Source organism: Diceros bicornis, chromosome 13 (assembly GCF_020826845.1).
Source record: "Diceros bicornis minor isolate mBicDic1 chromosome 13, mDicBic1.mat.cur, whole genome shotgun sequence".
NCBI lineage: Eukaryota > Metazoa > Chordata > Mammalia > Perissodactyla > Rhinocerotidae > Diceros > Diceros bicornis.
The window spans coordinates 20934598-20950183 of NC_080752.1; the positions used below are offsets into that span (position 1 = coordinate 20934598).

Below are 15586 nucleotides of genomic sequence, written 5' to 3' on the forward strand. Positions count from 1 at the left end.
TGAGAATATTATGAGATGGCAATTGCTGGCCATCTTTGCTACCAGCTGGAATGATCCTACTTGAGTGCGTAGTCAATACAGGAATGAAGAAATGAGAAAGGAAGAGTAAAAGACTCTTGAAGACATAATCTGACATAATCCCTGGATCAAGCCTTTCTTGACGTTCACCTCCCTTTTGAACTGCCCAAATATATGAGACAATAAATTGCCTTTGGTTTGTTCACTCCTTTATTTGTTGTTTGTTTAATTAAGTTTGAGTTTCATTTTTATTTCTTACAACCAAGAGTCTCATCTAGTACACACCCCCCACCAAGTCCCCATATCATTTTCCATAGCTCCACAGGTCCTGTGGGAGGTGAAGGAGATGGGGTAGAGACCAATATCTGTGAGGATCTGAAAGTGTATAAACAATGAAACAGGAGTCCTAGTTCTATATGTTATGTAGCAATGTTAAAAGTCACAAATGTTTCATCATGATATAAACTAAAAACAAAACTAATTACAAGACTCATATCATGGAGAGACTGCTGCTATCATCTGAGGGCACCCCTCATCCCACGATCATTTTATTTCTACATATTGTCATCAAATATTTGATTGATAAATGAATCCTCAAAAAGATCAAATTAATTCCCTCTCTTTCAGTAGTGGAACATTTGTCAAATGAAAATTTTTCAATAGAATTTGTCATGTAAAATTGATAAAGTAGTTGTTCCGGTTAAAGATGGATATATGTGTATATATCTGTGTATATGTATCTGTGTATGTGTGAGTGTGTGTATCTGTACGTCTGTGTGCTTGTGGGTCTGTGTATGGACGTGTTTGTTCATATGTGTGTGGTATATAAGTGGGTATGAGACTGTGTATGTGTATTTGTGTGGTTTGTGTGTCTGTGTCTCTATCTCTGACTATATTTGCGTCTGTGTCTACATTTTTGTGCACTATATTGTGGTTTAATTTGTATTTGTGTGTGTCTGTGTGTCTGTTTACGTGTGTATGGTATATGATGCGAGTATGTGTCTGTGTGCTCTGTGTGCAGCATGTGTATGCATCTGCATGTGTGTTTGTATAAATATGTGTATGTGCTTGTGCTTGTATACGCAAGTCTGTGGGTATGTTTGTGTGGCTGTGTTGTGTATGTGTTTGTGTGTATGTGGTCGGGGGTAGCGGATAGGGCAAAGCTACCACCCACCATCCTATTCTGTACTTTGTGCAAATTCGGAAAAGTTGCCCTCTCTGATGGGGCAAAGGAGTCTCACAGGCACAGGGTTTGGCTAGCAGAGTGGGGGCTGAATTTCAACCCCCACTGGCCCCCTAATCTGGTGTCTTGGTGGGGGGCAACTTGGCAGGGGAGGGGGCTGGATGGGGAAGTCCATCCAGCCTCTCCTTTGCTGTGCAGTCACCTTCCCATAGGATCCAGTCTGAAAACTACCCAAACCATTGTTCTCTAATGATTTCCAAATGACATGATTCTGGAGAATTTCGTGGCAGAGTTCCTCCGACTGAAGTCCACATGCTGCACTGGCTCCAGGGACATCCTCTTTTGACTCAGCCCCTGAGGCCTTGAGCACACACTTGCAGCAGGCTGTCTCCCACCCTTAGCCTTGTCATCGTCTCATGGCCCTGGACTCTCTTCTTCCACCTGTTGCCTCGTTGCGTAAAAAGCACTCGCTGGGGTTTAGGGTTGCACATTGTTGTCATGGCTCATCACACAGCCTGCACTTTTACTAAAATGACTCATGGCCAAGAAGCTGTGGGGTTGTGATCGAGTGGTGTTAGGGACGAAAAATACAGATGGTGTCGAACCGATTTAGATGGTGAGTGAGGTCTTGGAACCGGGGAGTGGGTGACCAGTCCAAAACTGGAAGGGAAAACTGGTGCAGCAGGTAGAAACCTGTGAGATTACTAGGACTTGCATTCATCCAAAGCCTTTATATCCAACATGAGCATCTCTGCCCATTTTAGCTTCTCAGAAGATACTCTCTCTTCTGCGGTGAGGTGTCTTGTGACAGATGACCTTGGGCAAGTTGCTCTACCTTTGTGAGCCTCCGTTTCTTCAGCAGTAATCCCTACTCAGGTGGATGGTTGGGAGGAATCATTGAGTCACTGCATGTGGAGGTACTTAGCATAGTGCCCAATACATGTCAGCACAGTCTTTCCTCTCCTTTTGCTCTCCACACCCCTATCTTCCCACGAGCCTTGGGATGTCCATGGAACTTTGTCTGTGCTTTTAGTGTAGCATCTAGCTTTGGCCAAGCACTTAGCGAGTACTCAGTATTCAGTGGATGCTTGTTGAATGCAGAGATGCAGGAAGGCAGGCAGGCAGACAGAGGGCAAGTAATAAGTAGCAGGTAAGTAATAAAGTAAGTTGGAACATTTCCCCGCCCACCATCTTTGAAAATGAGCTACTGGTATCCTTTAGAGATGAGAGTTGAGTGAACTAATGCTTTTGTATGTAAAATATGGCTTTTGGCGGTGGTCAGGGTGGGGAGCTCAGGAGGCCCTTCTAGTCAGTGGTTTCCCCTCAGTGACCATCTGTTGGGTTTCCAGTGAACTATTTCAGAGATATTCCTCCTGAGATGACAGTGTGGACTTAGAAGAGAGAGTGTGTATGCAGTGGCACCTGTTCCTGCCAGAGGATCAAGTTTAAAGTTTAAAGGAGTCTAAGTTGAGAAAGAAAGAAAGGAAGAAAGACAGGAGAAAATAAGCGTGATAAGTAGTGAGGGACCCAGTAGGCAAGTTAATGCTGTCACTGCCATAATTATATGCCAATTATATGCCTGCTATTACAGAGCACTGTGCTGGTTGCTGAGATTGTAAAGTAGAAGGCACGGTTCTTGCCCTCCAGAGGCCTCCAATCTATGGTACGGAATTGAGTAGAAGACTAAGAAGTATGGAGCACTTACTATCTGCTCAGCATTGGGACAAATGTTTTAAGATATATCTCAAGAAAGAAATATTATTATTCTCCAAGGAAACTAAAGTGTGGAGCGGTTAATAAATTTTCTTTAGGTCACCCAGCAAACAAATAGAACTGGGAGAAGAACCCAGGTCTGTCTGGCTGCTCAGAGGACTATGAGCAAGGGCATCAAGGCAAGCACATAAAAAAGAGAATTACCTTTTCAGTGTCCTAGGTGCAGTGCCACATGGGTAATAGCTGATGACTGCTACAGGAATCTAGAAGAAAAGAGACGTATTGAGGGGCCGGCCCGTGGCTTAGCGGTTAAGTGTGCGTGCTCCGCTGCTGGCGGCCCAGGTTCGGATCCCAGGCGCGCACCGACGCACCGCTTCTCCGGCCATGCTGAGGCCGCGTCCCACATACAGCAACTAGAAGGATGTGCAACTATGACACACAACTATCTACTCTACTGGGGCTTTGGGGAAACAAAAGGAGGAGGATTAGCAATAGATGTTAGCTCAGAGCCGGTCTTCCTCAGCAAAAAGAGGATTAGCATGGATGTTAGTTCAGGGCTGATCTTCTTCACAAAAAAATAAATAAATGAATGAATGAATAAATAAATAAATAAAAAGAGACGTATTGAGGCCTCAGACAGAAGGGGGAACTTTGCTGAGGAAGTAGGCCCTCAACTAGATGCTGAAGGCAGAATATGTGTGCAGTGAGATAAGAACCTAGGGAGAGGCTTTCCAGGTGGAAGGAGGTGTAGATGCACAAAGGTGGGAAGTGGTACAATTCGCACCTTCTGGGTTTGTGTTATGCAACGTGGAGTACTGGAGAGAGCACTGCTCCACTTACTAATGGTGCAGCCTCAGGCCAGACACCTAGTCTCCCTAAGCCTCAGTTTCCCTCTCTGTATGATGGCTGTGATAACAGCCACTTCCAGGGTAGTTGAAGACCTGAGACAAGCATGTAGCACCTGTTTCCTCAAAATCACCAATCCAAGTTAGACTTCAAACTAAACCGGCTTCCCTCTCTCACAGTATCCTATTTCCCTTCCTACTTAACAATCGAATCAATTATATATCTTCGTGCTTATCTATTGAACGTCTGTTCTGTGACTGTAAGTTCTCTGAGGACAGGGACAATATCTATTCTTCTCAACCCTATCTCTTTAGTGCCTAGAACAGTAGGCACTCAATAAATCTCTGTTATATGAATGAATACATAAACGTATGAATGGATAAATAAATTCATGAATAAATGAAGAACCATACCTATTTCTGTGCCATGACTCTAAGAATCTCAGGGAAAATATGTCTTTCTCTGGTGAGGGGGCGGGTTGCTAAAGAAGGAAAAGCCTTCGGGAGAATGCAGTTAGAGAATCAGAGGGCCTCCACGGGTCACCAGAGAGAGCACCGGCTCTTCTGCCTGCCTCCTGGTGCTGCACGTAACCGTCTCTGAGCAGGAAGGAAATTACACAAACTTCCAGTTCAGCTGGTTCCAGGGTTTCACAACCCAGCTCTTTCTGTCTTGCTAAAATCTGACGTGTTGTTTCACCAGTGTGACTTGTGACGTGCCTAGTGGACAGTGACTCTGCAGGATCCCCATGCTGCCCGGCAATGACCCTGAGTGAATGTCTAGACTTTCCAATAATCCAGTCTTCTAATATAATGCAACACAATAACCCTTCATGTAGAGTTGGGGAGGAGGAGAAGGGATAAACACAGGCACCAATAATTATGAGGCATTGGATACTATGAGTTCCACAATGGAGGTAAGTACAGGGAACTTAAGGATACAGAGGAGGATATATGGCCCTGCCTGAGGTGAAGCAGTGTACACAGTCAGATAACATTTATAGCTTTCAAAATACGGTCACATATATCATCTCATCTTAGTCTCCCTGCAGCCATGAAAAATGGGAAAGTCTGGACAACATTTGCATTGTTATTTGTTCCTAATACACAGGGAAACTGAGGCAACTGGGGGTGGTCCAGGACTGAGACCTTGTTTTAGAGGCAGATATGAACTCACTGCCCAGATCTCACGACTATCAGCTTGTGCACTGGCATTTGTATTGGTCAACAGCGTAAGCATGCCTGCAATGTCACAATCCCTCCACCTTCTTTAATGTACTTCCAGTGTACTTTTGTGATGGAACAACAGCGTGGAATAAATCAGGGGCTGGCAAGTTAAGGCTCACGGGCCATACTGACCCATTGCATGCTCTTGTAAATAAAGTTTTATTGCAATATAGTCACACCTACTCATTTACTATTATCTATGGCTGCTTTTGCACTACAAAGGCAGAGGTGAGTAGCTGCAACAGAAACTGTATGACCCACAAAGTCTGAAATATTTACTATTTGGTCCTTTACAGGAAAAGTTTGCCACTCCTTAGAATAAATGAATGGAATGGAAGCAAATGAAAAACAAATAGATTTATTCATTCATAATAGGCAGTGGGTCATAACTGAAAAGGAGAATGAGAATTGGCCTCAGAATTGCACCTCTGTCACTTGGCTGGATGACCTTTGTTGGGGGAGAAGAAATTCTTCCTCCCCTTTTTTAAGTTCTTCTGGCTGGTCTAAGAATTAAATTGACATGAGAAAGATTAACAGGAGAAAATCAAATTTAACTTTGTATGTACAGAAATCCCAAAGATATGAGGCTCTCCAATAGTCAGGCAGATAAGGTTTATACGCCATCCTGAGCTAAGAAGAAGGGGGTAGGGTCTGGGACTTCAAAGGGAGGAAAACAATTCATAGGAAGATGGGAAAAGCAACTGTTTGGTAAACAAATGTTTGCATGCCATACAGAGACAAAGGGACACAGAGAGGACTTTGAACAAGCAGGCCTTGGAAAGTTCCCCCTAGTCTTCCGTGCCTAGCTCATATTCTTTGTACTTATCTCTGGCCACAGCTTTTCTTCCTGGAATGAGACCTTTATCTAAATTCTTTTAGGCAGTTAAGGGGGAGGGCAAAAACTCTTCCTGAGTCTTTTGTTTCTTAAAAATAATCAGCCTAAAATAATCTTCACGCCAAAGAGACACATTTTGGGGTCACAAATTTTGTTCCCCTACACCTTGAACAAGTTATTTATACTCTCTGGGCCTGTTTTTACATCTATCACCTTATGGAGTTGCTGCAGGATTTCCCTGAGGTAAGGTACAGGAATTAGTTATGATTAGGTTTGGCCCCATGTGACAGAAAACACAAAATAAAAGTTTCTTGCACAAGACAGCAGTTTATTTCTTGCACGTGGAGGTGGGCAGTGGGTGTTGGTCTGGTGCTGCACGGTGTTTGGAGCCCAAGCCCTTTGCTGTGTGTGGTTTTCGTTCCTGAGGTCACCTCATGGTCCAAGATGGCTGCTGGAGCTCCAGCTACTACACCATTGTTACTAATGATAGTGTGATAATAAGAGGAAACAAACCAAAAATCAAATAGGAAGCCTAGAAACAGAGACATCCATAAAGACCAGGCAGCAAATCCACATTAATTCAAGTCTAACCAAGATGAGACCTCCTGCCAAGTTCATGAGGCAACCAGCATGTTTCATTTATTCTATTCTTGGGGTGCACTGAGGAGGATCGGGAAGCCGGTCTTACACATATTCAGCATCTAACACTTTACAAAGTGTTTCCACGTCTATTCTCTCATCGGTTCTTCATAATACTCTGGAAAGGTAAGATGAACAGGTCTCAATATTATTATTCTTATTGTACACTACGGTTCATACAGGTGTTAAGTTACCAGACCTCAGTATCTCCTATCTTCCCAAAGAGTCCGTGGTTAGATCTTTGGATATTTGTTGGAAATGAAAAGTGAACACACACGGTGTAGAAGAAAGAAAATGACCCCTAGCAGATGCAGTGAATCACGTGGCCTCAGCTTCCTAAGCCAGTATCCTCACCTGGAAGACAAAGGTAGGAGCATCTATTGATTTTTGGGGTTGTTAGGAGGGTAGCAAACAATGACCATGATGCACACGGCACATAGGCCAGTTAAACGAAATCACTGTTACCATCTAGGCTTACCTCTCATATGTGGTGTGTCCTTGGAAAGTCACTTCCCTTTACTGGGCCTCAGTTTCCTTTTCTAGGAAAACAGGGTTTGGACTCAGCAACTTGCTAGGCTATCTTCCGAATCTCCAGTCCCATCAGCCTGGGAATCTGCCTTTTCAGTGGAACAGCTCAGGTTGGAATTCTCCCTCCGGTTACTACTAGCTAGGTGTCTCAGAACAAGCTAAACAGGTTTCTAACTGTCTGCATCTGTAAAATAGGGACAAATAGTACCTAGTTTATTGATTGAGAGGATTAAATGAGGTAGGTGTGTCCAGGACTCACAGATTGTAACTTCTTCAAACACAGGGACCCATGTGTTTTGTAGATTTCAAGACTGACACTCTTCAGAGGGCGGGCCACAGGACTAGATGAGTAAATTCAGGTAAGTGTCAGGAACAAGACCTGGCACAAAGGAAGCGTTCAATAACTATTATTATGATTATTATTTTACACTCGCCTACAACAGTCCTGGTGTTCAGTAAATGGTCGGGGAGTGGAGTTATAGGATACACACAGACACATCACCCATCAGGGGCTGCCGGAGAGTTTGCGTGGGTGAGCTCCGAGAGATGAGCCCCCAGAGCGGAAAACTCGCAGCCGGAGGGACAGAGCCCCCGCAGTACGTTTAAACGTGCAGACCGGCGGGCGGAGCCGCAGCGAAGCTTCTGTCCACGCACCAGCCCGCGGAGCAGGCGGCGGGCGGGCAGGCGCGGGCCAATCCCGGGCCTGGTTCAAAGGGCCAATCGCGGCGCGTTTTACGGGGCCGCGGCCGCCGGGGGGCGGAGCCAGCGCGGGGCCACCTGCCGAGCCCCGCTGGCTGGCACGTAGTTTCTGGTAGGACAGGTCGGTGGCCCTGCGCTCTGCCCCACGTGTGCAGCAGGGGCGTCTGCAGGCGCGCAGGCTCGTAGCGCGCACGTTCTCCACCCCGAGAGCGCGCGCGCCCCTAGCTCCCTCCTCTCCCCCGCGGCCGCCGCCTCCGCTTCCTGCTCCACCTCCTCCGGCCGCTTAGGTCTCGCGCCGGCCGGGCCTTGGCTCTCGAGACTTTCTGTCCTCTCCTGGGTGAGGCGTCCGGCCGCTCAAGGGAAGGGTTGACCTATGCTGCATCCCCAAGGCTGCCTATGAGGTGTCTGGAACCCGGGGTCCACTGCCATCACTGTCCAGTTAGCTATGTTCACTTCCTCTCTCTCTTCCTTTCACTCCCTCACTGCTCCCCCCATTTTAGGATATTTTCCCAGGCATTTTTGAGCCTTTTAATTCAAATCTGGCTACCTAATGCATTTTAAGGCCAGTGCTGCTTGTAACTTGAAACGCTTTCAGCAGCTTGTGATAATATTTGAGATGCAGTTTAGGTTAGATTAGATGGTAAAGTGCTGTTTGGTTACGGTTATCCTGGGTGGGAAAGGCCTAGGAGTATCTTTTCATTTTTATTCATTGCTCTTCTTTTTAAGGATGGACTAGATGCAAAATGGCGAATTTCCTTAGTCATTGGCTATTTTCCACTAAAATACTTCTCTCGTGTCCTAACTAATTTCGTCCCTAAATTAAAGGGTTAGTAATTACCAAGGTATGGAATTGCGGTCATCATTAAGTTAATTTTTCAATGAGGAGATCTGGAGGGAGGAAGTGACTTTGCTATTGAATTGCAAATCAGTAAGAAAGAAGGCAAGTCTTCTCTAAGTTTGTGGCTATTATTTAGATGGCAGAGGTTTGATTTGCTTCTTTTCCCCTCTTTCCTATGATCCACCAAGTGTCTATAGTGATTTTTTGCTTTTGAAGTTCCAGCTGGGTCTTCTGGGAGTCTCCTGTTAATGAGGCCCTCTGCTTGGCTCTTGACCTGATGGCCGCTGGCCTGGCTTTGAGTGGGACCAGCTGAAGAGGACCGCTTAGTGGGAGGCCCAGAGGACTCCCATTAAGGATGATGGGGGAACAGACCAGGGAGGGTGAGAAGGGCCTGGAGATCGATTTTGAGGGAAGAGGGAGGTGGGGAGCCTCCCTGGCTGGATTTGGAAGTCAAAACATGTGTATTGGGAGAAGGGAATAACCCAGAGGGTGGAGATCTGTGACTTTCTGGATGAAATGAGAAGTGTCATGGGAGGAGACTGGGCCTTTTTCCAGGCTGTTAATTTTTTCTGTGGGCCTTGTCTTTCCCTCGAATTGGGTTCCCTTTTCCCAACGTTTCACTTAGTTCAAATTACAATTACCACTGGTTTTGAAAACAATTTGAGGTAATGAATCTTGCCCTTAAACTTCCAGCCAGAATGGAACACTCCCCCTCCCCAGGGGATTTCACGTCACACAATAATTTTATCGGAATGTACTCCAGACTCCAGAGATCATTTACCCTCTCACCTGCCTATCTTTGTATAAGGTGGCGTGTAGAGTCAGCCCAGGTGGTGTAAGAGGAGGTCCTCTAAACCAGCCTGCACACTCCTTCACTTGTTCACTGGCCTTGTGGCTATATTGGCCCAGTCGTCGGTTCTGGGAAGTGGAGATGAGCAGGTCTTGGTCTCTACTTTCGAGCTTTCATCCAGTATGCCTATGTCTAGTCAGATGAGGGAGATTATATGGTAGGGGAATCAGTGTGGTGGCAAGGCATGCAGAAGAGTCTCAGGAGTTGAGAGAAGGCCAGGTGGCCCCTGGGGGGTTGTGGCGGAAACTTCCCAGAGGAGATAATACCGGAGCTGGGTGACAAAGCCTCAGTAAGAGTGGGCTGGAGAAAGACAAAACAGACGGGATTATCTGACTTGGGAACAGCATGTGCAAAACTGTGTACACCTGGCACATTGTTGATTAGTATGGCTGGACAGGAAAGGGTGAGATGAGAAATCACCAGGAAGGAGGCTGAGGAGGGTGAAAGGGCCAGATCCGAGAGGGTCAGGTGAGTCATGGTCGGGGGTTTGAAATGTATCTCGGAGCAATCAGAAGCTGTTGAAGTGACACTCTCAGGTTTGTGTTTTAGAAAGTTAATTCTGGCTGCAGAGTGGAGAATGAATTGGAGTGGTGAAGACTGGCTCTTGTAGCACAGGTGAGAGATGAGTTAGGTAATACTTATGGGACTGGAGAGAGATTAGGAGAATAGAATGTTAGGAATTCATCACTGATTGAATGTAGGGGATGAAGAAAGAATGTAGCGGTCAAGGTACCGTCGGGGAAAAGAAGACATTTCCACTGGGATATTTTTCAACAGCTTGCGGAGGTATACTTGACATGTAATAAACTGTACATATTTGAAGTGTCTAACTCGAGAAGTTTTGACATATGTATATATCCATGAAACCGTCATCACAATCAAAATAATGGTTCTAATACCTCCAAAGATTTCTCGTGCCCCTTTGTAATTCCTCCCTCTCTAGTACCCCACTCCCCCAAGAAACCAGTGATCTGCTTTCTGTCCCTATAGATTACTTAAGACTTTTTAGGATTTTATCTGTGGGGTCATAGAATATGTATCTTTTGGGTGTGGTGGCTTTACTTAGCATAATCATTTTGAGATTCATCTGTGTTGTGTGTACATACATATAGTTCACTCCTTTTTTTGCTGAGTAGTAGTCCATGTTTTGACTGTCGTGTTATGTTTATTCATTTACCTGTTGATGGATATTTGGATTATTTGCTGCTTTTTGGCTACTACAAACAAAGCTGCTATGAATATTCAGATACTGTACACCTCTTTGTATGGACAGATGCTTTTATTTCTCTTGGTTAAGTACCCAGAAGTGGAATGTCCAGTTCACGTGGTGTATATTTTAACTTTTTAAGAAATAGTCAAACTATATTTCAAAGTGATTGAGCTGTTTTACATTCACCTCAGCAGTGTATGAAACTTCCAGTTGCCCCAACACTTGGTGTGGTCACTCTTTTTAATTTGGGGCATTCTAATGATGTGGAGTCCTCTCTCGTGGTTTTAATGTGCATTTCTATAATAACTAATAATTTCAAGTTTCATAGCATATGCTTATTTGCCCATGTATATTTCATATATCTTCTTGAAGTACTTTTTAAATCTTTTGTCCATTTTTGAAAAAAGGGCTGTTTGTTTTCTTACTGAGTTTTGAGAGGTTTTGTATATATTATATATTCTCATTACAAATTCTTTATCACATCTGTGATTTGCAAATATTTTCTCCCATTTTGTGGCTTGTCTTTTCATTTTCTTAACAGTGTCTTTTGAAAAGCAGAGTTCTTAATTTTGATGTCTAATTTATCAGTTTGTAATTTTGATGATGTCTGTTTTATCAATTTATTCTTCAATGGATCACGGTTTTTGGTGTTGTATCTAAGAAATCATGTCTAGCCTGAGATCTCAAATATTTTCTCCTGTTTTTTTAAAAAGCTTTATTGTTTTTGGTTACGTTAAATCCATGATACATTTTAAATTAAGTTAATCTGTAGCACCAGATATGGAAAAAAGTTCATTTTTTTCATGTGGTATCAATTGTTCCAGCACCATTTACTGAAAAGCCTATCCTTTCTCCATTGGCTTGCCTTTGCACCTTTGATCGAAATCGATTTAGCGTGTGTATATGTGGGCCCATTTCTGGATGTTTTATATTTTGTTCCATTGATCTCTGTCTATTTTAATACCGGTACCACATAGTCTTGGTGACGATAGCTTTGTAATAAGTATTAAAGTCAGGTAGTATAAGTCCTTCAACATTGTTCTTTTTAAAAGTTGTTTTAAAAAGGTCCATTACATTTCCATATTAATTTTACAATCATTTTGTCAATTTCAAAATAAAGACGTGGTAGATTTTAATTGGAATTTCGTTGAATCTATACATCAATTTGGAGGAGAATTGGCATCTTAAATGTTGAGTCTTCTGACTCATGGACACAGTATATCTGTTCATTTATTTAGGTCTTCCTTAATTTCTCTCAACAAGGTTTTATAGCTTTCAGTAGATAGGTCTTACATATCTTTGTCAGATTATCTGTAGGTATTGCATATTTTTTGATGCTATTGTAAATTGTATTGTCTTTCTAAATTTCAACTTCCAATTGTTTGTTGCTACTTATATATTTATGTATATTGATCATGTATCCTACAATCTTGCTATACTACTTATTCTAATAGCTTTTTTGCAGATGCCATCAGATTTTCTATGTCGGTGATCACGTTATCTGTAAATAAAGACAATTTTACTTCTTCCTTTCAGTGAGGATGCCTTTTATTTCTTTTTCTTGCTATAGTGCACTGGCTAAACCTCCACTCAGTGTTGCAAAGGAGTGATGAGAGCAGACATCTTGCCTTGTTCCTAATCTTAGGGAGCAGCATTCATTTTTTCATCATTAACTATGATGTGTGATTAAATGTATATTTTTTGTAGAAGCCCTTTATCCGGTTTAGGAAGTTCCATTCTATTCCTACTTTGCTGAGAGATATTGTTTTTCTGTTTTGTTTTTGTTTTTAAGTGAAGAATGGATGTTGTATTTTGTCAGTTGCTTTTTTCTGCAGCTAGTAAGATCATCATGTTTTTTTATTTATTTATTTTTTTTTTTAGTTTTTATTTTTATTTTTTTTTGTGTGAGGAGATCAGCCCTGAGCTAACATCCGCCAATCCTCCTCCTTTTTTGCTGAGGAAGACAGCCCTGGGCTAACATCGGTGCCTATCTTCCTCCACTTTATATGGGACGCCGCCACAGCATGGCTTACCAAGCAGTGCGTCGGTGCGCGCCCGGGATCCAAACCAGCGAACCCCGGGCCGCCGCAGTGGAGCGCGCGCACTTAACCGCTTGCGCCACTGGGCCGGCCCCTCATCATGTTTTTTTAAGACTTATTGTGATGAATTACATTCATTGATTTTTTTTTTTTCAAATGTTAAATTAACCTTGTATTCCTGACATAAACCTCACTTGCTCAGGACCTCTTATCCTTTTTGTATTTTGTTGGATTCTCTTTGCTAAAATTTTAAGAATTTTTTACATCTATGTTAATGATGGATATTGATATCGTTTTCTTTCCTTGTATTGTCTTTTAAGTTTTGTTATCAAGATAATTCTGGCCTTATAAAATGAGTTGGGAGAGATTTCCTCCTCTTAGCTTTTCTGGAAGAGTTTGTGTAGAGTTGATATTATTTCTTCCTGAAATGTTTGGTGGAATTCATCAGTGAAACCATCTGGGCCTGGAGTTTTTTTGTAGGGGAGAGGGAGCAGTCAATTGATTTAATAATATTGGACTATTCAGAGTATCTGTTTCTTCTGAGTGAGTTTTGATAGGTTGTGTATTTCAAAGAATTTGTACATGTTATCTAAGTTGCTCATAATATTCCCTCATCATTTTAGTATCTACAGAATCTGTTGTAATTTAATCTCCCTCATTCCTAATATTGGTAATTGGTGTCTTTTCTATTTTCCTGATCATTCTCCCAGAAATTTATTAATTTTATTGATCTTCTGAAAGAACCAGCTCTTGGTTTCATTTATTTTCTCTATTGTTTTCTTTTCTTTTTTTGGCTTATTTATTTCTGCTCTGAATTTATTATTTCCATTCTTCTGCTAACTTTTGGTTCCTTTTGCTCTTCTCTTTGTAATTTCCTGAGGTAGAAATTAAGGTAATTTATTTGAGACTTCTTTTCTAATGTAGTCATTGGATGCTATAAATTTCTATATATTGCTTCAGTTGCATCCCACAACTTTTGCTATGTTTTTACTTTCATTCAGTTGAAGTACTTTCTAGTTTTTTTTAATGTCTTTTTTGATCCATGGGTTATATAGACTTATGTTATTCGGTTTCCAAATATTTGAGAACTTTCCACATATCCTTCTATTATTGATTTATAATTTAATTCCATTGTGGTTAAAGAATGTACTTTGTATGACTTGAATCCTTTTAACTTTTTGAGACTTGTTTTATGGCCCAGAATGTAATCTGTCTTGGTAAATGTTCCACGTGCACTTGAAAAGAATGTGTATTCTGCTCTTGTTAGGTAGAGTGCTTTTTACATCTCAGTTAGACTTTATTGACTGCTACTGTCTATTGCATCCTTGCTGATTTTCTGTGTACTTATTCTATCAGTTATTGAGAGAGGTATTGAAATCTCTCATGACGCTTGTGGATATATGCATTTCTCCTTGCAGTTCTATCAGATTTTGCTTTATGTGTTCTGATGCTCTGTTATTAGGCGCATTAATATTTAGGATTGTTAGGTTGTCTTGATGAATCATCCCCTTTGTTATTTCACATTTCTGATAATATTCTGTGCTCTCAAGTCTACTTAGTCACTATTCCTGGTAATAGTTTTGCTCTAAAATCTACTTAGTGTGACAATGATATAGCTACTCCAGCTTTCTTTTGATTGCTGTTTTATGGTATATCTTTTTCCTACTTTTACTTTTTAACCCATTTATGTCCTTATATTTAAGGTGGGTTTCTTATAGGCAGCATAGAGTTAGACTGGGTAACAGAGAAAGACCTGACAATCTCTGCCTTTTAATTGGGGTATTTAGACTATATTTAATGCAATTATTCATATGGTTTGTTTTAAATATACCATCTTTCTTTTTTTTCTTTTCTATTTGTTCTGTCTGTGCTTTTTTCTCTTTTCTCTCTTTTTCTGTCTTCTTTTGGATTAGTTTTTCTCTAATTCTTTTTTCATCTTTTATTGGCTTATTAGGAATAACTTTTTTTTGGTATTATTTTAGTAGTTGCATTAGGGTTTATAGTATACATCTTTAATTTATTAGAGTCAACTTTCAAATGATATTATACTACTTCACATATAATGTAAGAACTGTATAACAATATATTTATAATTCTTGCTTCCCAGCCTTTGTGCTACTCTTGTTTTATGTTGTAGATTTTACTTCCACATATGTTTAAACCCTTCAATATGTGGTTATTATTTTAGTTTTAAGCAGTCAGTTATCTTTTTAAGAAGTTCAAATAATTTTTAAAAAGTCTTTATATATACTCACATAGTTACTGTTGCGCTCTTCATTCCATTTTATAGATCTGAATTTTCATGTGATATCGTTTTCCTACCTGCTGCTTGTGGTGCAGGTCTGCTTGTGATGAATTTTTTCATCTTTTGTATGTCTGAAAAAGCCTTTATTTCAGCTTCAATTTTGAAAGATTTTTTTCATAAGGTAAAGAATTCTAAATATAAAGTTGTTTCTTTCAGTACTTTAAAGATCTTGCTCTACTGTCTCATAGCTTGCATTATTTCTGATGAGAAGTCTGTTGTCATGCTGATATTTTTTTCTTTCTTTTGTGCATAATGTCCCCCTTCTACCACTGCTTTTAAGATTTTCTCTTTATCATTGGTTTTGAACAATTTGCGGATGATGTTTCTTGGTTTAGTTTTCTTTTTATTTCTCATGCTTGAGGTTCATTGATGCTCTCGAATCTGTGAGTTTATAGTTTTCATCAGATTTGGAAAATTTGTAGCCATTATGTCTTCAAATATTTCCCCTCACCCCTTCTTTGTTTTCTCCTTTAGGGATTCTCATTTCACATATATTAGGCCGCTTGAAGTTTTCCCACAGCTCACTGATGCTCTGTTTATTTTTTAAAAATCTTTTCCTCTTGTTGTTCTATCTTAGATAGCTTCTGTCACTGTGTCTTATATGTCACTAATATTTTCTTCTGTAATATTTTGTATGTCACTAATATTTTCTTCTGTTAA

At 41.3% G+C, this 15586-nt stretch overlaps 1 protein-coding gene across 4 annotated transcripts in view; it reads left to right on the forward strand.

The window, feature by feature from the left end:
* The first annotated feature begins 7968 nt into the window (after positions 1–7968).
* Positions 7969–15586, forward strand: part of FGGY (FGGY carbohydrate kinase domain containing) — a 400007-nt gene continuing 392389 nt past the window's right edge. For 2 of the 4 annotated variants that reach the window (XM_058552541.1, XM_058552544.1), the window contains exon 1: positions 7969–8021. The gene's annotated coding sequence lies outside the window, so the exon portion shown is untranslated. The other 2 variants (XM_058552542.1, XM_058552543.1) reach the window with 2 other exon arrangements.